Source organism: Loxodonta africana, chromosome X (assembly GCF_030014295.1).
Source record: "Loxodonta africana isolate mLoxAfr1 chromosome X, mLoxAfr1.hap2, whole genome shotgun sequence".
Classification (NCBI taxonomy): domain Eukaryota; kingdom Metazoa; phylum Chordata; class Mammalia; order Proboscidea; family Elephantidae; genus Loxodonta; species Loxodonta africana.
This window is the reverse complement of record NC_087369.1, coordinates 62,407,789-62,435,623: the sequence shown is the minus strand read 5'-3', so window position 1 is coordinate 62,435,623 and position 27,835 is coordinate 62,407,789.

Here is a 27,835-nt window from a genome sequence, read left to right as displayed (position 1 = left end):
CAGTAAACACGAATCACTAGAAAAGGACAGCATGGTTGGTAAAGTAGAGCATCAGAAAAAATGTGGAAAAACCCCCAATGAGATGGATTTACACAATAGCCACAACAATGGACTCAAACCAAAGATCATGAAGATGGCACAAGACTGGGCAATCATCTTGTTCTGTTCTATGTATGGTCACCATGAGTTGGAGCCCACTTAATGGCAACTAATAACAACAACAATATACTAGCAATGAACAATTGAAATCTGAAATTTAAAATCAATCTCATTTACAATAGCACCAAAAAAATTTAAGAACCTGCATATAAATTAAAAAAAACTACGCAATTTGTATGCAGAAAATATAAAAATCTGGTGAGAAAAATCAATGATTTAAATACATGGAGACATATATCATGCTGACTTATCGGAAAACTCACTATTTTTAAGATGTATATCCTTCTAAATTTGTCCTATAGTTTCAATGCAATCTCACTCAAAATTCAGGAAAGCGATTTTGTAGATACTGATAAAACATATATGGAAATAAAAAAAAAGAATAGTAAAAACATTTCTGAAAAAAGAACAAAGTTGGAGGACTCATCAATGAGTTGTCTAGAACATGGTGGCATGAGTAGCTACATGCTCCCAAATGCCCAAAAAACACCAGAAAAAAAAAAAGAAACTGGCAGAACCAGCTTTGTCACAAATATGGAAAACAGCCAAAGGGTTACTGCAACTAAGCTTTGGTTTTCTACTTGCCTGTGACTTACTCCCTCCCCACATTATCCAAAATGTGGAAGCAACCTAAATGTCCATCAACAGATGGATGGATAAACAATCACGCAACAGGCTGGAGACTCCTGCAAGCTTGCATTCCAAGAGTCATAGGTCAGGTAACAGAAAGAGTGCAGAGTGAAGAGATAGTCCTGCCAAAATATCTATTTATAATCTGGAGGCAGAAACTCCCTGATTGATTGATGACATTATAGTACATTACATTATGGAAGGTGATTTCATGTGTAGCATTACTTTATGGAACACCTACTAGACTAGTGTTTAGCCAAACTTCTGAGAACCACAGCCAAGCCAAGTTGACACATAAAATTAAACATTAGGAGTAATGCATATAAGGCCAGTTGAATGATATAGTCGTTTTGTAATGCTACGTGTTACGTCCTACATAATTTAAAAGATGCATAGAAATAATTACGAATTTATGTTATCGAACCCACAATATATAAGGATGTAATTTGTGACAACAATTTGAAGGGGTAAAAGAGCAGTATAGGAACAGAGTTTTTTTTTTAATTGTACTTTAGGTGAAGGTTTACAGAACAAATTAATTTCTCATCAAATAGTACACACATTGTTCTATGACATTGGTTAACAACCCCACGACATGTCAACACTCTCCCTTCTCAACCCTGGGTTCCATATCACCAGCTTTCCTGTTCCCTCCTGCCTTCCAATCTCTGCCCCAGGGCTGGTGTGCCCCTTTAGTCTTGTTTTGTTCCATGGGCCTGTTCAATCTTTCTCTGAAGGGTGACCCTCAGGAGTGACCTCATTACTGAGCTGAATGGGTGTCTGGCACCCATACTCTCAGGGTTTCTCCAGTCTCTATCAGGCGAGCAAGTCTGGTTTTTCTGTTTGAGTCAGAATTTTGTAGGGTTTTTGTATGTTATTGAAGTTTAGTTTGTGTCTTAGTTGCCCCGTGCTGCCATAACAGAAATACTGCCAAAAAAAAACTGCAACCATCAAGTCGATTCTGACTCATAGTGACCCTATAGGTCAGAGTAGAACTGCCCCATAGAGTTTCCAAGGAGCGCCTGGTGGATTTGAACTGCCGACCTTTTGGTTAGCAGCTGTAGCACTTAACCACTATGCCACCAGAGTTTCCCAGAAATACCACAAGTGTCTTAAAAGAACAGATTTTACTTTTTCACAGTTTTTGAGACAAACAATCCATATCAGAGCATCAGCTCTAAGGGAGGGTACTTCCTTGTTTCTTTCAGCTTCTTTAGCTGCTGGCAATCTTTGGTATCCTTGGGCTTTATGATTCATCCATATGTGTCTTCACATGGCATCTCTCTCTGAGTGTGTATTCTGTTTTTTTTTTTATAAGATACCATTCAGAAGGTATTATATTTAGGGCGTACCCTACTTTGGTAAAATCTTATTCACTTAACAAAAGAAAAACCCTATTTCTAAACAGAGCCATATTTGCAGGTATAGGGGTTAGAACGTCAATATAACTTATAGGGGAAACAACACAATCTATAATAATTGGTAGCAATTTAAAATAGGTTATAATTTATAATTTAGGTGGTTAAATGTAATCCCCATGGTGATCAAAACACAAAATACCTAAAAAAAAAATACCTAAAAGGAAAGGAGAAGGAAATTGAAATGTATCACTACAAAAAAAAATCAACTGAAAACAAACAGTGCCAGGTGGGACCAAGATGATGGAGTAGTTAGATGCTTACAGTGGTCTCTCTTACAACAAAGACCTGAAAAAACAAGTGAATCGATTATACATATGACAAGCTAGAAGCCCTGAACATCAAAGGCAAAGCTAAGAAATCGGACTGAGTGGCAGGGAGAGGGAGAGATGGTTCAGAAGCAGCAAAGACTTGCCCGACCGGACTTAGCAGGAACCGGAGCCCCATAGCCCCAATCCCATGGTGTGACCATGGCAGGGCTGGACATAGCATTCGGGATGTGGCTTCCTTAACCACAGAGAGCCAGCAGCACAGTCTACTCAAGCATCCAGAATTAGCGAAGAGCAGCACTCTCAGCATAAGTGCTTGTGTCTAATTTACCACGAAGATCAAATAGCTTCCCTTTCAAAAGAGCTCTCTCCCATTTGTCTGATCCCTCCTCCCTCTGCCCCAGGTCGGCTTCAGTGACTGTCGATTTCCCTGGCCCTGAGATAGGTTCTGCTGCACACTCTGAGCCATTTTCCAGACCTTGGAGAGGGAACAAATTAACAAATGGGGGAAAAAATCTGCTGGCTCCCTTAAGCTGGGAAATCAGGGCAGAAGTGGCCCCTACCAGGAACAAGCGGTCCATGGACTTTGAATACCTTTCACACTTGCATGGTCACTTGTTGCCCCATTTCAGCAGCTAGGCCCTTGTTGCCACAGTGCAAGGGTGTATGTACTTGAGGTCTGACTTTAACTGTTTTAGCTATGTGGTGGAGAGCCAGGTTTTTGACATTTGGCACTGCTCTGCCTATTAAGCAGGGTCCTCACCTACCCACATCAGTGGCCTGAGGACTGGTGGCTCCACCTATGCCACCTAGACATCCATGACAGCAGTCCAAGAATAAGTGGTGCCTCCCAGTCCTTATAGCTAAAAGCATTAGGTGCCTATGGTATGACTGCAGAGCCCACCCAACTGTGAGCTTTAAAAAACAGGGATGTGCCTTCCTTACAGGCACTTGGGGGACAGTTTTCAGCCCGCTGCCTTGCTCAGACTGTGACCCCCTGCTGCAACCAGAAACCTGTGCATGCACCAATCACCACCACTCCTCTAAGACTGTAGGTGAAAGCCTGCACCACGCACTAGGTGACTGACTACCTGGACACTTGAGGTGATTCCATACAAGAAAAGTGAATGGACTCCTAGGCTCATATACCTGGTAACAGCTCTAGCCATCTGGTGATAGGACATAAGAGCTTCAAAGATGAAAATAATCACACTAGCTCATTTGAGCAGTCTATTTCTATATATCAAAACAGAACAAAGCAAAAAGCTAGGACACAGTAAGCAAACAAAATAAATTAATACAATAACTTATAGATGGCTCAGAGACAACAGACAATATCAAATCACACAAAGACGAAGACCATAATGGCTTCAACAAGCTCCTTAAACCAAGAATCAAGGAATCTTCCAGATGAAGATGTATTCCTGGAAATACCAGAGGTAGAATATGAATGATTAATATACAGAACTCTTAAAGAGATCAGGAAAGATATCAGGCAAAATGTTGAACAAGCCAAGGAACACACAGATAAAACATTCGAGAAAATTAAGATTATTCAAGAGCATATGAAAAAGTTAATAGGCTACAAGAATCAACAGACAGGCAGCAATCAGAAATTCAGAAGATTAACAATAAAATTTTAGAACTAGACAACTCAATAGAAAGTCAGAGGTGCAGAATTGAGGAACAGGAAGTCAGAAATTGTGAGGTTGAAGAAAAAACACACAGCAACAACATATTCTAAGAAAAATCAGATGAAAGAATTTAAAAAAATGAAGAAACCCTAAGAATCATGTGGGACCCTATCAAGAGACATAACTTATGAGTGAATGGAGTACCAGAACAAGGAGCGAAAACAGAAAATACACAGAGACTTGTTGAAGATTTGTTGGTAGAAAATTCCCTGATATCTTGAAAGATGAGAAGATATCTATCCAAGATGCTCATTGAACCCCACACAAGGTAGATTCCAAAAGAAAGTCACCAATACATATTATAATTAAACTGGCCAAAACCAAAGATAAAGAGAGAATTTAAAGAGCAACTAGGGATAAATGAAAAGTCACCTACAAAGGAGAGTCAATAAGGCTAAGCTCAGACTACTTATCAGAAACCACGTAGGCAAGAAGGCAATGGGATGACATATATAAGACTTAAAGGAAAAAAATTGCCAGTCAAGAATCATATATCCAGCAAAACTGTCTCTCAAATATGAAGGCAAAATTAGGACATTTCCAGATAAACAGAAGTTTAGGGGATTTGCAAAAACCAAACAAAAACTACTAAAGGAAGTTCTCTGATTAGATAACCAATAACTTCAGATAACAACCTGTGACTAGAGCACAGGACAGAGAAACAAGATATCAACCCTGATAGGGAAACCAAAAAAATAAATCAAGATAAAAAAAACACTCAAAACATTACATAAAAGATGAAAACATTAAATCAATAAAGAGGGACTAAAAATGTAGTCATAGATCTTTCATAAGGACAAGAAATTAAAGCGATATAGAGAGATAAAAGTATGGTTTAAACTTAGAAAAATAGGGGTAAATATTAAGATAACCACAAAGGAGACTAACAATCCTACACATTGAAATAAAATACAAGAAAAACATAGGGACTCAGAAAAACAAAATCAACAAAAATGAAAAAAGAGGAAAAGATAATTTATAAAGAAAAACTACTCGGCACAAAAAAAATAAGTGGAAAAAAGAAACTGCCAACAACACACAAAAAAAGACATCAAAATGACAGCACCAAACTCATAGCTATCCATAATTATGCAGAAAGTAAACGGACTAAATGCACCAATAAAGAGACAGAGTGGCAGAATGGATTAAAAAAAAACATGATCAGTCTTTATGCTGTCTACAAGAGACAGACCTTAGGCTTAAAGACGCAAACAAACTAAAACTCAAAGGATGGAAAAATATATCTCAAGGAAATAACAATCAAAAAAGGGCAGGAGTGGCAATAGTAATTTCTGACAAAATAGACTTTAAACAAATCCACCACAAAGGATAAGGAAGGACACTATATATTGATTAAAGGGACAATATATGGAGTATAAAATCATATTAAATATTTATGCTCCCAACAGCAGGGCTTCAAGATACATAAAACAAACTCTAACAGCACTGAAAAGCAAGATACACAGCTCCTCAATAACAGTAGGAGACTTCAACACACCACTTTTGGGGAAGGACAGATCATCCAGAAAGAAGCTCAATAAAGACATGGAAGATCTAAATGTCACAATCAATGAACTTGATCTCATAGACATATACAGAATACTCTACCCAACAGCAGATAAGTATACTTTCATTTCCAATGCACATGGAACATTCTCTAGAATAGACCACATATTAGGTCAGAAAGCAAACCTTAGCAGAGTCCAAAATATCTAAACAAACCATCTTCTGTGGCCATAAAGCCATAAAAGTAGAAATTAATAAAGAAAAAGCAAAGAAAATTAATCAAACACTTGGAAACTGAAAACACCTTGCTAAAAAACTACTGGGTTATAGAAGAAATTAAGGACAGAATAAAGAAATTCATAGAATCAAATGAGAATGAAAACACTTCCTATTAGAATCTTTGAGACACAGCAAAAGCAGTGCTGAGAGGTAAATTTATATCAATAAATGCACACATCCAAAAACAAGAAAGGGCCAAAATCAAAGAATTATCCCTTCAACTTGAACAAAGAGAACAACAAAACTTGAACAAAAAAGCAACAAAAGAAATCCTCAGGCACCAGAAGAAAGCAAATAATAAAAATTAGAGCAGAATTAAATGAAATAGAGAACAGAAAAACAAATGAAAGAGTTAATAAGATCAAAAGCTTGTTCGTTGAAAAGATTAACAAAATTGATAAACAATTGGCCAGACTGATAAAAGAGAAACAGGAAAGGAAGTAAATAACGCGAAGAAGAAATGAGATAGGTGATATTACAACATAAGCAACTGAAATTAAAAGAATCATATCAGACTACTATGAAAAATTGCACTCTAAGAAATTTGAAAACCTAGAAGAAATGGATGAATTTCTAGAAACACACTACCTACCTAAAGTAACACAAACAGCAGTAGAACAACTAAATAAACCCATAATAAAAAAAGATATTGAAGAGTTAGTTAAAAAAACTCCCAAGAAAAAAAAGCTGTGGCCCTGACAGCTTCACTGCACAGTTCTACCAAACTTTCAGAGAAGAGTTAACACCACTACTGCTAAAGGTATTTCAGAGTATAGAAAAGGATGGAATACTCCCTAACTCATTCTACGAAGCCAGCATTTCCCTGATACCAAAACCAGTAAAGACACTACAACGAAAGAAAATTAAAGACCTATATCCCTCATAAACTTAGACACAAAAGTCCTCAACAAAATTCAACAGCATATCAAAAAAAAAAAAAAAAAGAAAGAAATTCACCATGATCAAGTGGGATTCAGGGTATACAGGGATGGTTCAACATTAGAAAAACAATCAGTGTAATCCATCGCATAAATAAAACAAAACACAAGAACCACATGATCTTTTCAATTGATGCAGAAAAGGCATTTCACAAAGTCCAACACCCATTCATGTTAAAAACTCTCAGCAAAAGATGAATAGAAGGGAAATTCCTCAACATAATAAAGGGCACTTACACAAAGCCAAGAGCCAACATCATCCTAAATGGAGAAAGTCTGAAAGCATTCCCCTCGAGAACAGGATCCAGACAAAGACACCCTTTATCACCACTTATTCAACATTGTGCTGGAGGTCCTAACCAAAGCAATTACTCTAGATAAAGAAATAAAGGGCATCCAAATTGACAAAGAAGTAGAAGTATCTCTATTTGCAGATGACTTGATCTTATACACAGAAAACCCTAAAGAATCCTCAAGAAAACTACTGAAACTAATAGAAGAGTTCAGCAGAGTATCATTATACAAGATAAACACACAAATATCAACTGGATTCCTCTGGATTCCAACAAAGAGAAAATCCAAGAGGAGTTCACCAAATCAATACCATTTACAATAGCCCCCAAGAAGATAAAATAAAAAAATAAAAAAATAATTGTTTTTTTTATTTATTTTATCTTTGGAATAAATCTAACCAGAGATGTAAAAGACCTATACAAAGAAAACTACAAGACACTACTGCAAGAAACCAAAAGAGACTCTACATAAGTGGAAAAACCTACCTTGCCTATGAATAGGAAGACTCAATATTGTAAATATGTCTATTCTACCCAAAATGACCTGTAGATACATTGTAATCCCGATCCAAATATCAATGACTCTTTTTAATGAGATGGGGAAACAAATCACTAACTTCATATGGAAGGGAAAGAGGCCCCGGGTAAGTAAAGCATTACAGAAAAAGATGAACAAAGTGGGAGGCCTCACACTACCTGATTTTAGAATCTATTATATCACCACAGTAGTCAAAACTGCCTGGTACTGGAACAACAACAGATACACATACCAATGGAACAGAATTGAGAATTCAGACATAAATCCATCCACATATAAGCAGCTGGTATTTGACAAAGGTCCAAAGTCCATTAAATGGGGAAAAGACAGTCTTTTTAACAAACATTGCTGGCATAGCTTGATACCCATCTGCAAAAAAGTGAAACAAGGCCCATGCCTCATACCATGCACAAAAAGTAACTCAAAATGGATGAAAAGACCTAAATACAAAATCTAAAAAGATAAAGACCATGAAAGAAAAAATAGGGATAATGCTAGGAGCCCTAATACATGGCATAAATATTATACAAAACATTACTAACAATGCACAAACAGCAGAAGAGAAACATGATAACTGGGAGCTTCTTAAAATCAAACACCTATGCTCATGCAAAGACTTCACCAAAAGAGTAAAAAGATTACCTACAGACTAGGAAAAAGTTTTTAGCTATGACATTTCCGATCAATGTCCGATCTCTAAAGCCTACATGATACTTCAAATGCTCAAGAACAAAAAGACAAATAACCCAATTAAAAATTGGGCAAAGGATATGAACAGACACTTCACCAAAGAAGATATTTAGGCAGCTAACAGATACATGAGGAAATGTTCACGATCATCAGCCATTAGAGAAATGCAAATCAAAACTACGATGAGATACCATCTCACCCCAATAAGGCTGGCGTTAATCCAAAAAACACAAAATAATAAATGCTGGAGTGGTTATGGAGAGACTGGAACACTTATACACTGCTGGTGGGAATGTAAAATGGTACAACCACTTTGGAAATCAATTTCGCACTTCCATAAAAAGCTAGAAATAGAACTACCATACGATCCAGCAATCCCACTCCTTGGAGTATATCCTAGAGAAATAAGAGCCTTCCCACGAACAGATATATGCACACTCATGTTCATTGAAGCATTCTTTACAATAGCAAAAAATGGAAGCAATGAAGATGCCCATCAAACGAATGGATAAATAAATTATGGTATATTCACATAATAGAATACTATGCAATGATTAAGAAAACGATGAATCCGTGAAACATCTCATAACATGGAGGAATCTGTAATTAGGCTGAGTGAAATTAGCCAGTCGCAAAAGAACAAATATTGTATGAGACCACTAGTATAAGAACTCAAGAAAAAGTTTAAACACAGAAGAAAATATTCTTTGATGGTTATGAGGGTAGGTAGGGAGGGAGAGGGGTATTCACTAATTAGATAGTAGACAAGAACTATTTTAGGTGAAGGGAGAGACAACACACAATACAGGAGAAGCTAGCACAACTGGAGTAAACCAAAAGCAAAGAAGTTTCCTGAATACAACCGAACACTTCGAAGGCCACAGTAGCAGGGACGGGGTTTGGGGAGCATGTTTTCAGGGGACATCTAAGTCTGCTGGCATAACAAAATGTGTAAGAAAATGTTCTGCATCCCTCTTTGGTGAGTGGCATCTGGGGTCCTAAACATTAGCAAGTGGACATCTAAGATGAATAAATTGGTCTCAACCACTGGAGCAAAGGAGTATGAAGAACACCAAAGACATAAGGTAAAGATGAACCCAAGAGAGAGAAAGGGCCACATAAACGAGAGACTAAATCAGCCTGAGACCAGAAGAACTAGATGGTGCCCAGCTACCACTGATGCCTGCCCTGACAGGGAACGCAACAGAGAATCCCTGATGGGGCAGGAGAACAGTGGGATGCAAACCTCAAATTCTTGTAAAAAGACCATACTTAATGGTCTGACTGAGAGTAGAGGGACGCCAGAGGTTATGGTCACCTGACCCTTTGTTAGACCAAGACTGGAACCATCCCTGAAGCCAACTCTTCAGAGAGGGATTGGACTGGAGTAAAAGACAAAAATGATAATGTTGAGGAGTGAACTCCTTAGCTTAAGTAGACACATGAGCCTGTGTGAGCAACTCCTGTCTGGAGGTGAGATGAGAATGCAGAGAGGTACAGGAGCTGGTTGAATGGATGCGGTGAATACAGGGTGGAGATGAGGAGCGTGCTGTTTCATTAGGGGGAGAGCAGCTAGGAGTACATAGCAAGGTGTGTATAAGTTTTCGTATGAGAGACTGACTTCATTTGTAAACTTTCACTTAAAGCACAGTGGGGGAAAAAAAGGATGAAAGTATTAGATGAAATGCAGGACAAAAAAGTGTAAGAAACCAAAAAACAAAGAGCAAGATGGCAGAAGTAAGCCTTTCTTTATCAGTAAATATTTTAAATGTAAGTGGATTAAACTCTCCAATCAAAAGACAAAGATTGGCAAAATGTATAAGGAAACATGGTCCAACAATATGCTATCTATAAGAGACCACCTATAGCTTGAAAGACATAATTAGATTGAAAGTTAAAGGATGGAAACTATATTCCATGCAAAAAGTAACCATAACAGAGCTGGGGTGACTAAATTAATAGCCGAAATAAATTGTTAAAGTAAAAAATTGTTATAAAAGACACAAAAGGAAATTATATAATGAAAAAGGGACAATTTGTCAAGAGGCTGTAACATAAATATATACGCACCTAACAACAGAGCCTCAAAATATATGAAGTAAATATTGACAGAATTGAAGGAAGAAATAGGTCTACAATAATAGTTGAAAACTTTAATGTAATACTGTCAATAATTGATAGATTAACTAGACAGAAAATCATTAAGGAAATGAGGACTTGAGCAACACTATAAACCAACTAGACCTAGCAGACATATACAGAACACTCCACCAAACAACACAGTACATTTTTTGCTCCAGTGCACATAAATCGTTCTCCAGGATAGACCATATGTTAAGTCACAAAACAAGTCTCGATAGATTGACAAAGACTTAAATCATGCAATGTATCTTCTTTGACCACAATGGAATAAAACTATAAATTAATACCAGAAGAAAAACTGGAAAACACATAAATATGTGGAAATTAAATAGCACTCTATTAAACAACCAAGGGGTAAAGAATGTAAGAAAAAAAAGGAAAAGAAAAGGAAACTAAGAAAACAATAGTGAACATGAAAACACAACAAACCAGAACTTATGGGAAGCAGTGAATACAGTCGTCAAGGGGATATTTATAGTCGCAAAAGCCTACATTTAAAAAGAAGAAAAATCTAAAATCAATAAACCAACTTACACCTTGAGGTTCTAGAAAAGGAGGGGCACACTAAACCCAAAGCAAGCAGAAGGAAAGATAATTATTAGTAGAGTGAATGTAAATAAGACAGAGAATAGAAAAACAAGACAGAATCCACAAAATCAGAAGATGGTTATCAAAAATATGAATAAAATGAACAAATATACCTCTAGATTGTCAAGAAAAAAAGAGAAAATAAAAAACTAAAATCAGAAATGAACGTGGGGACATTACTGCTGACTCTACAGAAATAAAAATGATTATGAGAGAATATTATGAACAATAGTATGCCAAAAATTAGATACCCCAGATGAAACGGACAAATTCCTAGAAACACACAAACTACCTAAAATGACCAAAAAGCAAATCCAGAAAATCTCAACAAACCTATATAACAAGTGAGGTGATTGAACAAGATTAAACCTCCCAACAGAGAAAAATTCCAGGAACAGATGGATTCACTGGTGGTTTCTACCCAACTATTAGAGAAGTTTTTTTTTTATTAGAGAAGTATCAGCACAAATTCTTATCAAACTCATAAAAAAAAGGAGAGAACCCTTGCTACCTAATTTCGTGAGACCACCATTATATTGATACCAAGCCAAATAAATATAGCACAAGAAAAGAAAACCACATACCAGCATCTCTTATGAATATAGATGCAAAAATTCTCAACAAAATAATAGCAAATCAAATCAAATGACATATTAAAAAGAGTGTACACCATGATCAAGTGGAATTTATCCCAGGAATTCATGGGTGATTCAATATAAGAAAATTAATCAATGCAATGCACTGCATTTATAAAACAGAGGAAAAGAGCCCCATGATCATCTCAACTGATGCAGAAAATGAATTTGCTAAAATCCAACACCCTTTCATAGTAATAAAAAAAACTCAGAAAACTAAGAATAGAAGGGAGATTCTTCAAGATGATAAAGGGGATTTATGAAAAATCCACAGCTAATATCATATTTAATGGTAAGAGACAAGGATGCCCGCTCTCACTACTGTTATTCAACATCATACTAGAAGTTCTGGTGAGAGTAACTAGGCAAGAAAAAGAAATGCAAGACATCCAAATCAGAAAGGAAGAGGTGGAACTGTCTGTATTCACAAATGACATGACCCTATATATACAATGTTCCAAAGAATCCACAAAAAAGCTACTAGAGCTAATAAAGCTAGTAAATGAATTCAGCAAAGTTGCAAAGTGGAAGATCAAAACAACAAAAACAACGACAAAATGCGGTTGTTTCTATACACCAACAATGAATAATCTGAAAAGGAAATTAAGGAAACAATTCCATTTACAAAAGCATCTAAAAAATAAAATACTTAGAAATAAATTTAATGATGGAGTTGAGAGACTTGCATACTGAAAACTATTTTAAAAATTGCTGAAAAAATTAAATGAATTAAATAAATTGAAAATTAGCATGTGTCCATGGAGAGGAAGACTTAATATTGTTAAGATATCAACACAGTCCCAAGTGATCTACAGATACAACACAACACCTATCAAAATTGCAGCAGCCTTCTTTGTAGAAATGGAAAAGCCAATATAACACAGCTTTTACTCTACATTCAAGAGCAAGTTTCAGAGTCTCTTCTGACATCCATTTTGGTCTTTTTCTTTCCTGTCTTTTTAATGACCTCTTGCTTTCTTCATGCATGATGGTCTCGAAATTCAGGTGGGATATACTCAAGGATGTACTTTGGCTCTCATGGACTGGGTTTAATTTTCTTCAGCTCCAGCTTGTATATGAGCAATTGACGATCTGTGCCGCAGTCGGACCCTGGCCTTGTTCTAACTGATGATATTGTGTTTGTCGTCTCTTTCCACAGGTGTACTCAATTCAATTTCTGTGTATTTCATCTGGTAAGGTCCACATGTATAGTCACCACTTATGTTGTTGAAAAAAGGTATTTCCAATGAATTAGTCATTGGTTTTGCAAAATTGTATCATGAGATCTCTGGCGTCATTTCTATCACCGAGGTCATATTTTTCAACTACTGATCCTTCTTGGTTGTTTATAACTTTTGCATTCCAATCACCAGTATTCATCAATGCATCTTAATTGCATGCTTGATCAGTTTCAGATTGCAGAAGTTGGTAAAAATCTTCTATTTCTTCCTCTTTGGCCTTATTGTTGGTAAGTAAATTTGCGTAATAGTGGTTTTAACTGGTCTTCTTTGTTGGCATATGGGTATTATCCTATTACTGACTTCTTCGTATTTCAGGATAGATCTTTTTGGTCATGAATCTGAAGCCATTCCTCTTCAATTTGTCATTCCCAGCATAGTAGACCATATGATTGTCCAATTCAAAATGGCCAATACCAGTCCATTTCGACTCACTAATGATATACCAGTCCATTTCAACTCACTAATGATTAATATATTCCCTGTAGAATCCTTCAGTAGTGCAACTTGAGGCTTGAATTTTTTCTTCAGTTCCTTCAGCTTGAGAAATGCTCAGCATGTTCTTCCCTTTTGGTTTTCTAACTCCAGGTCTTTGTACGTTTTGTTGTAATACTTTGTCTTCTTGAGCTGCCCTTTGAAATTTCAGTCCATTTCATTTTTGACAACTTCCAATTATCCTAGAGTCATACTTTGTACATTCCACCTTCTGATTATTAATGGATGTTTGCAGCTGTTTCTTCTCATTTTGAGTCATGCCATATCAGCAAATGAGGGTCCAGAAAGCTTGGCTGCATCCACGTCATTAAGATCGACTTTGCTTTGAGGAGGCAGCTCTCCCACAGTGGTATTTTGAGTGCCTGTGGGACTCATCATCTGGCACTTATCAGACAGTGGTCTGCTGCTATTCATAAGGTTTTCATTGGCCAACTTTTTTTAGTAGTAGATCACCAGATCCTATCTTAGTCTGGAAGCTCTGCTGAAACCTGTCCACCATGAGTGACCCCTACTGGTGTTTGAAACACTGGTGGCATAGCTTCTAGCATTATAGCAACACACAAGCCACCACAGTACAACAAACTGAAAGATTAGTGGTGGTGGTAAAGTATAGAGTCAGAGAAAAAGAGGAAGACTCTGAACAAGGTGGACTGACACAGTGGCTGCAGCAATAGGCTCATACACACCTACTATTGTGAGGATGGCACATGACTGAGCAAATTTTTGTTCTGTTATCCATCGGGTGGCTATGAATTGGAACTGATTCTACAGCACCTAACAACGACAAAAGTATAGAATGTTACAAATGACATAATAAAATTTTTACAGTATAATACAGGAAATTTCCTTTGAAATAAAAGATGCGCCAGAGCTGTCACTCAAAAAAGCACAGCACGTATTGGAAAAAAATTCCAAAGGACTAGTGACAAAGATGCATCCATATTAAGCTATTTAAATTGAAGTTTAAAAACATAATTATTCAGATGTCAAGGCAGAAAATGCAAATCATTCACAAAGAGGAAAAACCAACCTGACCTCAGCATGGTCAATGCCCATAGTCTGGAGGTCATGGCCATTGCCCAAATGTGCCTGGGGAACAGAGGATTATTATAAAGCCTTGAGAGCTAATGAGATTTGCCCTATTGTGTTTTGAACTTTTGTGGTATCCATGATGCCTCCAGCTTCTACTATTTGGAAGGGGAATGTCTAATTTAAGCCTGGTTCATCATAGTGCATTGGAAAAAGACAACTTGTATTCTAGGTTTCACAGGTTCGCATATGGTAAGGAATTTTGCCCCAAGGTGGAACATACTCAGAATCTCAGGCATACTTTATTTATATGATTCAGAAGATGAAATTTTAGATTTACATGTGTTGCTGGAATGGATTTAGACTTTTGGGGATGATGTGATAGGGTGAATGTGTTTTGCATGTGAAAAGGGTATGAATTTTGGATGGCCAAATGACAGAATGTTATGGATTAAATTGTGTACCCCAAAATATGTGTTGGGATCCTAATCCCTGTAACTGTAAATACGACCGTTTGGAAATAAGGTTTTTTTTTTAAATGTTAATAAATTCATGTGAGTGGGTCCTCAACCTCATTACTTCAGAGTCATAAAAAAGGCCAGAATAGGCACAAAGGCATGCAGAGGGAGAAGACAGACATCAAGGAACATCAAGGATCACCAAGAATCACCAGAAGACACCAGAAACTAGGAGAGAAGATTGCAGAAGGAATCAACATGGCTGAGACCCTGATTTAGATTTTTAGCCTCCACAACTGTGAGAGTATAAATTTTTATTCTTTAGGGCCACTACCTTGTTACTAGATAACTAAGACAGAATTTTGTCACACCAGCATTTCATGCTGAAGGCAATGGAACAATATCCACAAAGCTGCGAGTAGAGAAATTATGACTCAAAGTATCATATATAGGCCAGTTATCAATAAAATATGAAGTAATTTTAGACATTTTCAAACATGAAATAATATGTGGAAGTGAACACATGGGCCTTTATTAGAAGAATAATTATAGTGCTCAAAGATGAAGTCTAACCAACTAATAGAAGAATCACAATAAATGCACAAGGAATAGAAAAGCTTTAGTATAATGAATGGTGTTGATCAATGAACCATATAAAACTAGAATGGAGATTAAACAATTAGGGGTTTATGAGCACAGAACAGAATGTGAAAGCCAAGAGAACATGGACAGGGTGAAAAAGTATACAATTATCAAAATTAGGATTGGGAAGGGGATTAGCTAGTTCAATGCCAGATAGGATTAAGGTAACCTTCTATTCTAACTTTGCGCCAGAGATTAAAAGTAATTCCTCTCAGGAGGCCAAAGCCTTAAATGAACTCTACACATTTTATACACAAAATATAACATTCAACTGAAGAATATAGCAAACATTCACAAGATGGTACCAAATGAATAAAACCCAATTTAAACAAACAAACAAACAAACATATATGATACAGATTTTGGAATTCAAGAAAATAGATAACAAAAAGAGAACTTCACTAAATAACTGAAATCTACAAACTTTAAACAATTGAATTTATAGATATGATAAATATAATAACTGAAATTAAATATAATAACTTAAATTAAGGCCAGATAAAGCAAGAGAAAAGGAGGAAAATAGGTCAGATAAAAATATCCAGAACAAAAAATATAAAGCAGGAGGTGGGACCCAGATGGCTGACTAGGTAGCAGCTTCCACTGATCCCTGTTGCAAAAAAGACTTGAAAAAACAAGTGAATTGATTACATACATGACAATCCACGAACCTGGAATCATTGATGTCATTATGTAAAAGATTACAATAATCAAAAAAGAGGGACTAAACACAGGAGGCATAGATCTTCTATATGGAGAGGAAACCAAGGCAATATAGGACAATACAAGTTAGGTTTTTACTTAGAAAAATAAATATTAAGGTAACCACAAAGAGGTCTAACAATTCCATACTTCAAATTAAACCCCAAGATAAACATAACAACTCAGCAAAAAAAAAATTCAACTACTATGAAAATGAGGAACACACAATTTACAAAGAAAAACTCAGCACAAAAAAGTGGAAAAATGAAATCGTCAAAAACACACACAAAAAGGCATCAAAATGACAGCACTAAACTCATAACTTATCTATAATTATGCTCAATGTAAATGGAATAAATGCACCAATAAAGAGACAGAGTCACAGACTGGATAAAAAAAAAACATGATCCGTCTATATGCTGCCTAAAAGAGACACACCTTAGACTTAGAGACAAAAACAAACTAAAACTCAAAGGATGGAAAAAAATATCTCAAGCACACAACAATCAAAAAACAGCAGGAGTGGCAATATTAATTTCTGACACAATAGACCTTAAAGCTAAATCTACCACAGAGGATAAAGAAGGACACTACATAATGATTAAAGGGAAAATTTACTAGGAAGATATAACCATATTAAATATTCATGCACAAATCAGACAGCCGCAAGATACATAAAACAAACTTTAACAGAACTAAAAAGTGAGATAGACACCTCCACAATTATAGTAGGAGACTTCAACACATCACTTTCGGTGAAGGATAGGACATCCAGTAAGAAGCTCAATAGAGACACGGAAGATCTAATTGCTACAATCAGCCAACTTGACCTCAGAGACATATACAGAACACTCCACCCAAAAGCTGGAAAGTATACTTTTTTTTTCTAGTGCACGTGGAACATTCTCTAGAACAGACCACATATTAGGTCATAAAACAAACCTTTGCAGAATCCAAAACATCGAAATATTACAAAGCATCTTCTCAGACAATAAGGCCATAAAAGTAGAAATCAATAACAGAAAAACTAAGGAAAAGAAATCAAATACTTGGAAACTGAACAATATCCTGCTCAAAAAAGACTGGGCCCCATTAAAGAGGGAATAAAGAGATTCATAGAATGCAACCAGACTGAAAACACTTCCTATCAAAACCTTTGGGACACAGCAAAAGCAGTGCTCAGAGGTCAATTTATATCAATAAATGCACACATACATAAAGAAGAAAGAGCCAAAATCAGAGAACTGTCCCTACAACTTGAACAAATAGAAAGAGAGCAACAAAAGAATCCGTCAGGCACCAGAAGAAAACAAATAATAAAAATTAGAGCAGAATTAAATGAATTAAGAGAACAGAAAAACAATTGAAAGACTTAACAAAGCCAAAAGCTGGTTCTTTGAAAAAATTAACAAAATCGATAAACTATTGGCCAGACTGACTAAAGAAATACAGGAAAGGAAACAAAAAACCCAAATAAGAAATGAGATGGGCCATATAAAAAAAGACTCAACTGAAATTAAAAGAATCATTTCAGATTACTACGAAAAATTGTGCTCTAACAAATTTGAAAACCTAGAAGAAGTGGATGAATTCCTAGAAACACTCTACCTACCTAAACTAACACAAACAGAAGTAGAACAACTAAATAAACCCATAACAAAAAAAGAGATCGAAAAAGTAATTTAAAAAACTCCCAACAAAAAAAAGCAGCGGCCCTGACAGCTTCACTGCAGAGTTCTACCAAACTTTCAGAGAAGAGTTAACACCACTACTACTAAAGGTATTTCAGAGCATAGAAAAGGACGGAATACTCCCTAACTCAGTCTATGAAGCCAGCATATCCCTGATACCAAAACCAGCTAAACACAGCACAAAAAAGAAAATTACAGACCTATATCCCTCATGAACATAGATGCAAAAATCCTCAACAAAATTCTAGCCAATAGAATTCAACAACATATCAAAAAAATAATTCACCATGACCAAGTGGGATTTATGCCATGTATGCAGGTTGGTTCAATATTGGAAAAACAATTAATGTAATCCATCATATAAATAAAGCAAAAGACAAAAACCACATGATCATGCAGAAAAGGCATTTGACAAAGTCCAACACCCAGTCATGATAAAATCTCTCAGCAAAATAGGAATAGAAGGAAAATTCCTCAAAGTAATAATGGGCATTTATACAAAGCCTACAGCCAACATCATCCTAAGTGGAGAGAGTCTGAAAGCATTTCCCTGGAGAACAGGAACCAGACAAGGATGCCCTTTATCACCACTCTTATTCAATCTAGTGCTGGAGGTCCTAGCCAGAGCAATTAGGCTAGACAAAGAAATAAAGCGCATCCAGATTGACAAGGAAGAAGTAAAATTATCTCTATTTGCACATGACATGATCTTATACACAGAAAACCTGAAGGAATCCTCAAGAAAACTACGGAAACTAATAGAAGAGTTCAGCAGAGTATCAGGTTACAAGACAAACATAGAAAAATCAGTCAGATTCCTCTGCATTAACAAAAAGAACATCGAAGAGAAAATCACCAAATCAATACCATTCACAGCAGCCCCCAAGAAGATAAAATACTTAGGAATAAATCTTACCAAAGATGTAAAAGACCTATACAAAGAAAACTACAAGGTACTACTGCAAGAAACCAAAAAGAACCTATGTAAGTGGAAAAACATATCCCGCTCATGGATACGAAGACTTAACATAGTAAAAATGTCTATTCTACCAAAAGCCATCTATAGATACAATGCAGTTCCGATCCAATTTCCAACGACATTTTTAATGTGATGGAGAAACAAAACACCAACTTCATACGGAAGGGAAAGAAGCCCCAGATAAGAAAAGCGTTACTGAAAAAGAACAAAGTGGGAGGCCTCACTCTACCTGATTTTAGAACCTATTATACTGCCACAGTAGTCAAAACAGCCTGGTACTGCTACAACAACAGGCACATAGACCAATGGAACAGAATTGAGAACCCAGATATAAATCCATCCACATATGAGCAGCTGATATTTGACAAAGGCCCAGTGTCAGTTAATTGGGGAAAAGATTGTCTTTTTAACAAATGGTGCTGGAATAACTGGATATCCATCTGCGAAAAAATGAAACAGGACCCATATCTCACACCATGCACAAAAACTAACTCCAAATGGATCAAAGACCTAAACATAAAGTCTAAAATGATAAAGATCATGGAAGAAAAAATAGGGACAAGCTTAGGAGCCCTAATACAAGGCATAAACAGAATACAAAACATTCCTAAAAATGCCAAAAAGAAACCAGATAAATGGGAGCTCCTAAATATCAAACACCTATGCTCATCTAAAGACTTCACCAAAAGAGTAAGAACACCACCTACAGACTGGGAAAAAATTTTCAGCTATGACATCTCCGACCAGCACCTGATCTCTACAATCTACATGATTCTGCCAAAACTCAACAACAAAAAGACAAACAACCCAATTAATAAATGGGCAAAGGATATGAACAGGCACTTCAGCAAAGAAGACATTTAGGCGGCTAACAGATACATGAGGAAATGCTCTCGATAATTAGCCATTAGAGAAATGCAAATTAAAACTACAATGAGATTTCATCTCACTCCAACAAGGCTGGCATTAATCCAAAAAACATAAAATAATAAATGTTGGAGAGGCTGTGGAGAGATTGGAACACTTATATGCTGCTGGTGGGAATATAAAATGGTACAACCACTTTGGAAATCAATTTGGCCCTTCCTTAAAAAGCTAGAAATAGAACCACCACAGACCCAGCAATTCCATTCCTCAGAATATATTCTAGAGAAATAAGACGCTTTACAAGAACAGATATATGCACACCCAAGTTCATTGCAGCACTGTTTACAATAGCAAAAAGATGGAAGTAACCAAGGTGCCCATCAACGGATGAATGGATAAATAAATTATGGTGTATTCAAACAATGGAATATTACACATCGATAAAGAACAGTGATGAATCTGTGAAACATTTCGTAACATGGAGGAACCTGGAAGGCATTTTGCTGAGTGAAATTAGTCAGTTGCAGAAGGACAAATATTGTATAGACCACTATTATAATATCTTGAGAAATAGTTTAAACTGAAAAGAAAACATTCTTTTGTGGTTATGAGAGGGGGAGGGAGGGAGGGTGGGAGAGGGGTATTTACTAATTAGATAGTAAGTAAGAACTACTTTTGGTGAAGGGAAGGACAACACTCAATACAAGGGAGGTCAGCACAAGCGGACTAAACCAAAAGCAAAGAAGTTTCCTGAATAAACTGAATGCTTCGAAGGTCCGCGAAGCAGGGGCAGGGGTTTGGGGACCATGGTTTCAGGGACATCTAAGTCAACTGGCAAAATAAAATCTATTAACAAAACATTCTGCATCCCACTTTGAAGAGTGGCGTCTGGGGTCTTAAATGCTAAGAAGCAGCCATCTAAGATGCATCAATGAGTCTCAACCCACCTGGATCAAAGGAGAATGAAGAACGCCAAGGACACAAGGTAATTACGAGCCCAAGAGACAGAAATGGCTACATGAACCAGAGACTACATCATCCTGAGACCAGAAGAACTAGATGGTGCCTGGTTACAACTGATGACTGTCCTGACAGGGAACACAACATACAATTCCTGAGGGAGCAGGAGAGCAGTGGGATGCAGACCCCAGATTCTCATAAAAAAAAAGACTTAATGGTCTGACTGAGACTAGAAGGACCCCAGCGATCATAGTCCCCAAACCTTCTGTTGGCCCAGGACAGGAACCATTCCCAAAGCCAACTCGTCAGACATGGATTGGACTGGACAATGGGTTGGAGATAGATGCTGATTAGGAGTGAACTTCTTGCATCTGGTGGACACTTGAGACTATGTTGGCATCTCCTGTCTGGAGGGGAGATGAGAGGGTAGAGGAGGTTAGAAACTGGCAAAACGGTCCCGAAAAGAGAGCCTGGAAGGAGGGAGTGGGCTGTATTTTTTTATGTGAGAGACTGTCTTGATTTGTAACCTTTCACTTAAAGCACAATAAAAATTATTAAAAAAAAGAAAGAAAAATACAAAGCATAGATAATAGAAGACATAAATTAATATAGGGTGTATTAGAAATGGAGAATAGGTATAAATAAATATAAAGTGTATTAGAAATGGAGAATAGGTGTAAAATACATCAAATCTGAATCACAGAGAGGAGAGAGATTATGGAGTATAATGGGACATTCTTCAGGCAGAATGAAATGATCATCAATGAAAGCATAGACATACAAAAAGGAATAAAGGGACATTGAAAGGGAAAATATACGGGTTAATCTAAATCAATATTGGTTATGAAACAATAGTGATAATATCCTATGAACCTTAAAATACATGTAGAATTAAAGTACCTGTTTAAAATAACACAAAAGAGAGATGTGAGGGGATTAAAGTCTTTTAATATCCTTGCATTTTTCTGGAAATTAGTAAAGTATCCATTAAAATTCGAATGTAATAAGCAAAACTCATGGGGCAATCTCTAGAATAGTCACTAAAAGAAAAATAAAAATTATGAACCTAATAAGCTACTAAAGAGGGAACATAAAATAATGAGAAATACTTGATTAATCCAGAAGAGGACAAGAAGGAAGAGAAAAAAAAAGTCATAGACCTAGTAACAAATGGTAAGGTGGTAGAAACTACCCAGCAGCTCTGAGGCAGAAAGACCTGGCGATCTGATCCTACAAAGATTACACCCTAGAAAACCCAATAAGGCACTTCTACTCTGTCACATTGGGCCGCTATGAATTGAAATCTACTCAACAGCACCTGACAAAAACAACAGAATTAAATGCAAATGTATTACTAATTATATTAAACATAAATGGGATAAAAACAATATGCAGAAATAAAAGAAATGAAAAATAGACATGGGATGGAGAAAATAAAGCCAAAAGTTGATTATTTACAAAAGTTCACACAACCAATAGTATGACTAATCAAGAAAAATGTGGAAAGCATAAATAACAATATCAAGAATGAAAAAGTGGACAAAACTTGAAACACTATAAATTTTTAAAGGGTCATAAGAGTGTGTTGTGGACAACTTAGTATTAAAAAAATTTGAGGATTTGGATGAAATGGGAGATTCCCTGAGAAAAACAACTTACAAATCTGACAGAAGAAAGTGTGATTGATCTTAAAGCTATTTTAAAAGTTGTATCTGTTATTAAATACATTCCTACAAAGAAAATTTCAGGCATCTGTAGCTTAATTAACAAATTTTTTTGTGTTTTTAATATCTAATTGCATACTGTATTTGAGTATAAATTATATAGAGATCATTTAAGGCTTTGGCCTCCTGAGAGGATTTACTTTTGGTCTTTGACATAAAGTTAGAATAGAAGAAGGTCACCCCTATCTAGGATTAAACTAGCTAATCCCCTCTCCAATCTTAATTTTGATAATTATTTTTCACTTTGTCCATGCTCATGACTTTTGCATTCTTTGAGTAATGGTGCTATGTGGCATGGGTGTGACCTCACAATAGCATTTATTTGGGGAAGACAGCAGAAAGCAAACATGGTGAAAGCCATGAGAGTGCAACATTGGTTTTCCAATAGTAAGCAGCAGCCTTAGGACAGTTAATACAGGCCTAACTAAAAGGCTGACCAACCAGCATACTTGTGGGACCTATTCAGAAAGTGGTCATGAAAGAAAAATATATCCTTAGATGAATCCTTTTTATCCTCAGATCTGTTTTGTTTGTTTTTTTCTTTTTGTTTTTACGGAGCTGGGAAGAGGGTAGTGAATGGCTAGGTACATGACAGAAGTCAACAAGAATTGTGAAAAACATTTCAAAATAACTTTGTGATATCTAAAAGTCCTGTGCGAAGAGATAATTGATTTCCAGTGGTGGAGAAACCATTGTGGAACAGGCAGTGTAGGTAGGAATATAGAAACTATTTTACCGGCTCGTGTAGAGGCATATTTGGAAACTGATCAGCAAACGGAAGCTTATTTCATTACATTTTGAATATGCTTATATTAGTAGTTTGACATAGGCCTATAAAAGTGTGATTTTTGTGCTGGAAGAAAAATATTAAGAAATCTCACTGTGTGGTCATACCCATGCCACATGGCACCATTATTCAGTTACCAACAGTGAGATAATTGTAAACTTTTACCAACCTCGTGGCTCAGAAAAGGGGAGGGGTAGAGAAACGGCAAAACTAAGATCAGTGATTTACAGTGGTTTCAACATGGGAAGCATTTCTCCATATCAGTTCATTTGATTCCTCAAAATGTGGCTCTAATCCTCTATCAATTTATAGTAATTATAACACAGTGAATTATAACAGAGCATGTAGAGGGTCAGCCAAAAATAGGAAGACCTTTAAGCAGCGATTGCAACAGTGGGCTCAAACATAGCAACAATTGTGAGGAAGGCACAGGACCAGGTGGCGTTTCATTCTGTTGTACATAGGGTTGCTATGAGTGGGAACTGACTCGACTGCAACGTAACGACAACACAACATGTTGTTAATTGCCTTTATGTCGGCTCCCACTCACAGAAACCTTAACAGAACGAAACACAGCCTGGTCCTGGGCCATCCTCACAATTGTTGGTAAGTTTGAGCCCACTGTTGCAGCTGCCATGCCAATCCATCTCATGGAGGATTTCCCTTGTTTTAGCTGACCCTCCACTTTAACAAACGTAATGTCCTTTTTTAGCAAACTGGTCTTTCCGAATGACCTGTCCAAAGTAACCAAATGAAGTCTCACCATCCTTACTTCAAAGGAGCATTCTGGCTGTACTTCCTCCAAGACTGATTTTTTTGTTCTTCTGGCAGGCCAAGATATGGTATTCAATATTTCTCACCAACACCATAATTCAAATGCATCAATTCTTCTTTGGTCTTCCTTTTACATTGTCAAGCTTTTACATGTATGTAAGGTGACTGAAAAGATCATGGCTTTGGTCAGTCTCACCTTAGTCCTTAAAGTGACATCTTTGCTTTTTAACACTTTAAAGAGGTCTTTTGCGGCAGATTGGCCCGATGCAATGCGTCTTTTGATTTCTTGACTGCTGCTTCCATGGGTGTTGATTGTGGATCCAAGTAAAATGAAACCCTTGACAACTTCAATCTTTTCTATATTTATCATGATATTGCTTACTGATCCAGTTGTGAGGGGTTTTTTTTATGTTGAGGTGTAATCCATACTAAAGGCTGTAGTCTTTGATCTTCATCAGTAAGTTCTTCATGTACTCTTCACTTTTAGCAGGCAAGGTTGTGTCATCTGCATAATGCAGGTCGTTAATGAGCCTTCCTCCAATCCTGATTCCCCTTCTTCTTCATATAGTCCACCTTCTTGGATTATTAGCACCCTGAGGACTCCCTCCAAAGCACTTATCAGTGTTTGTCATAAGATTATATGTTCTCTAGAGGGATCTTTTTTGAAATATCTGTCTCCCCATTCCAGTGCAAGCCCCATGGTGAGAGTTGCCATTTTCTGTTTTGTTCTCCACTGTATATCCTAAGGGCCTGGTCCAGTGCCTGTTGCTTAATAGACTGTCAAACGTATTTGTTGGAGGAATAAATCAATGAACAATTTTTTTTAATGAATGGATAGATGGATGAGTGTACATATTCATGGTCTTCCCTACCTGTGTGGCTTCACACATTCCTGGTAGCGGGGAAACAGGCAGAGATATGTGAGGAAGAGCAAAGGTGTAGGAGTGAAAGAAGCCCAGAAGTGGAACATAGGAGGAGAAAGAACAGAAGGGAGAAAGATGGAGTGAGTAGAAAAATCACTTGAAGGACTTAAAAGACCTAAAGAGAAAGAGGTTGAAACTTCAGAAGAGCAGACAGGGACTATGAGGAAGAGATGGAGTAGAGAGACAGGAGGCTGGACAGCAGGCTGAGAAGCAGATAGCAAAGGAAATGAAGAAAGAAAAGGAGCACCTCTCCCCGATGACGCACCTTACTATGTGTCAGTCAAAATACTCAGTTCCATAAGCTCCTCTTTTCCTTCTACCATCAACAACTCTTAACAGTGGCCATGAAAAATTAGAGCAGTTTGTAAAAATTAAGACAGCAAAGCTGTCACTCCAGTTCTTGCTTTTGGCAAAATGCTAGTAGCTGAGATCTCACCAGTGATAAAGGGACAGGAACAAGAAAGCACTCCTCATTCTGAAGCAAGCTGTTCTCATGCGGCTGTGTGGGAGACACATACTGTGAAGTTAATAGACTAATGTGTTCATTTTCTGTAAAGAAAGACAAAGAAAATGTCCTATCCAGTCTTTTTATGCCATGGAGAATTCCCCATCGTGGGGCACTGGGATGAAATTGAATCTTATCAGGGATAAACAAGGAATTCCAGCTAGAAGTTGCCCTGCTGCTGGTATTGGGAATTCATTATATAAAACCTCTAAAACAAAATTGAGAATTTAATAATACAAGCCATGAAAACTTTGGAACAATGATCATTTGATTCGAACAACATTTTTGCAGGTGATCTTAGAGTAGTGAGACTCAGAAGAAACAAACACCCGTATTTTGTCACTTAAATGCGAATATTTCCCAAGCTCGATGCTGTAGTGAAGCACTATTTGAAGCACTTATGGATGGAGGTAAAAAAAAAAAAAAACAACTACAGCCTTCAGTATTGCGATGGTTAAGATTATGTATCAACTTGGCTGAGACATGATTCTCAGTGGTTTGGCAGTTATGTAATGATGTAGCTTGGCTGTTATCTAATGATGCAATTTGGAAGTTATGCAATGATGTAATCATCCCCCTTTTTGTGATCTGATGTGAGTTGTCTCACAACTTTTTCAATCAGTTGAAAAAGGAGTTTTCTTGGGATGTGGCCTGCTTTCAATATACATGGATGTTCTGACAAAGCTTGCGGTCTCTAGATCTTGCATCCAACTCGTCATCTTCTGACCTCCAGTTCTTAGGATGTGAGCCAACAGCCTGCCACCTAACCTACAGATTCTGGGATTTACCAGCTCCCTTAACCCCATGAACCAGCGGCCTGATGCCTGACCGATGGATTTGGGATTTGCCAGCCTCCACAACAGCATGAGCCATTTCGTTGAGATAAATCTCTCAATATACATTTATATATATAAACTTCACTGGTTTTGCTCCTCTAGAGAACCCAGCCCAAGACAAACATGGATTTCATCTAAACATCAAAAAAAAAAAAACCCTTGCAACTGGACCAATAAGCAACATCATTGTAAACCACGAAGAAATTGAAATTGTCAAGAATTTCATTCTACTTGGATCAACAATACTCATGGAAGCAGTAGTTAATAAATCAAACGACCTATTGCATTGGGAAAATCTGCTTCAAAAGGCCTCTTTAAAGTGTTAACAAGCAAAGATGTCACTTTAAGGACTAAGGTGCGTGTGACTCAAGCCATGGTGTTTTCAATCACCTCATATGTATGCAAAAGCTGGGCCATGAATAAGGAAGACCAAAGAAGAATTGACATCTTTGAGCTATGGTTTTGGTGAAGACTGTTGAATATACAATGGACTGGCAAAAGAATGAACAAATTTGTCTTGGAAGAAGTCTGGCCAGAATGCTCCTTAGAACCTAGGATGCTAAGACTTCATCTTACATACTTGGGGCATGTTATCAGGAGGGACCAGTCTCTGGAGAAGGATATCATGTTTGGTAAAGCAGAGGATCAGCAAAAAAGAGGAAGACCCTCAATGAGATGGATTGACACAGTGATTGCAACAATGGGCTCAAGCATAATAATGATGACGAAGATGGCGCAGGATCGGGCAGTGTTTCATTCCGTTGTATATAGGGTCGCTATGAGCCAGAACTGACTTGACAGCACCTAACAACAACAAGAGAAAATAAAGGAGCTCTGGTTAAGTGTTTGGCTGCTAACCAAAAGGTCAACAGTTCAAACCCACCAGCTGCTCTGGGGGAGAAAAGACTGGGGAATCTGTTCCTGTAATGATTACAGCCTAGGAAACCCTATGGGGCAGTTCTACTTTGTCATATAGGGTCACCTTGATCTGGAATCAACGGGAAGGCACACACAAAAAATGAGAGACAGTAAAAGAGGATGACTAATTTAAATTGAGGATGACATGCTGTATGGCCAGAAAATGCCTTCATGAAGGAGTGATATTTAAGACCTCAGAAATAAATATGAGCTAGACAAGAAAATAAAAAGAGGGTTACCTGTTAAGTGTTACTGGAAGGAGCAGCACTAAAATTCCTAACAATGTACAGGGCTTTAAAAAATATATATATGTATATTTTTAATGAAAAAACAGAATTATTCAAACAAGAGGTGTCTGAAAGGATACCCTAAATTCAAAGGGTTGAGAAAATTTCATTTCCAGCTCATAACACTATGCTCTTCATTGATTCAGACCAAGTCTCTCTATTGTCATTTATTTATTACTTTTTGTTTGCGCTCTCCACTCCCACTCTGCACCTCTCGTTTAAATAAGTAACTCTATTGTGC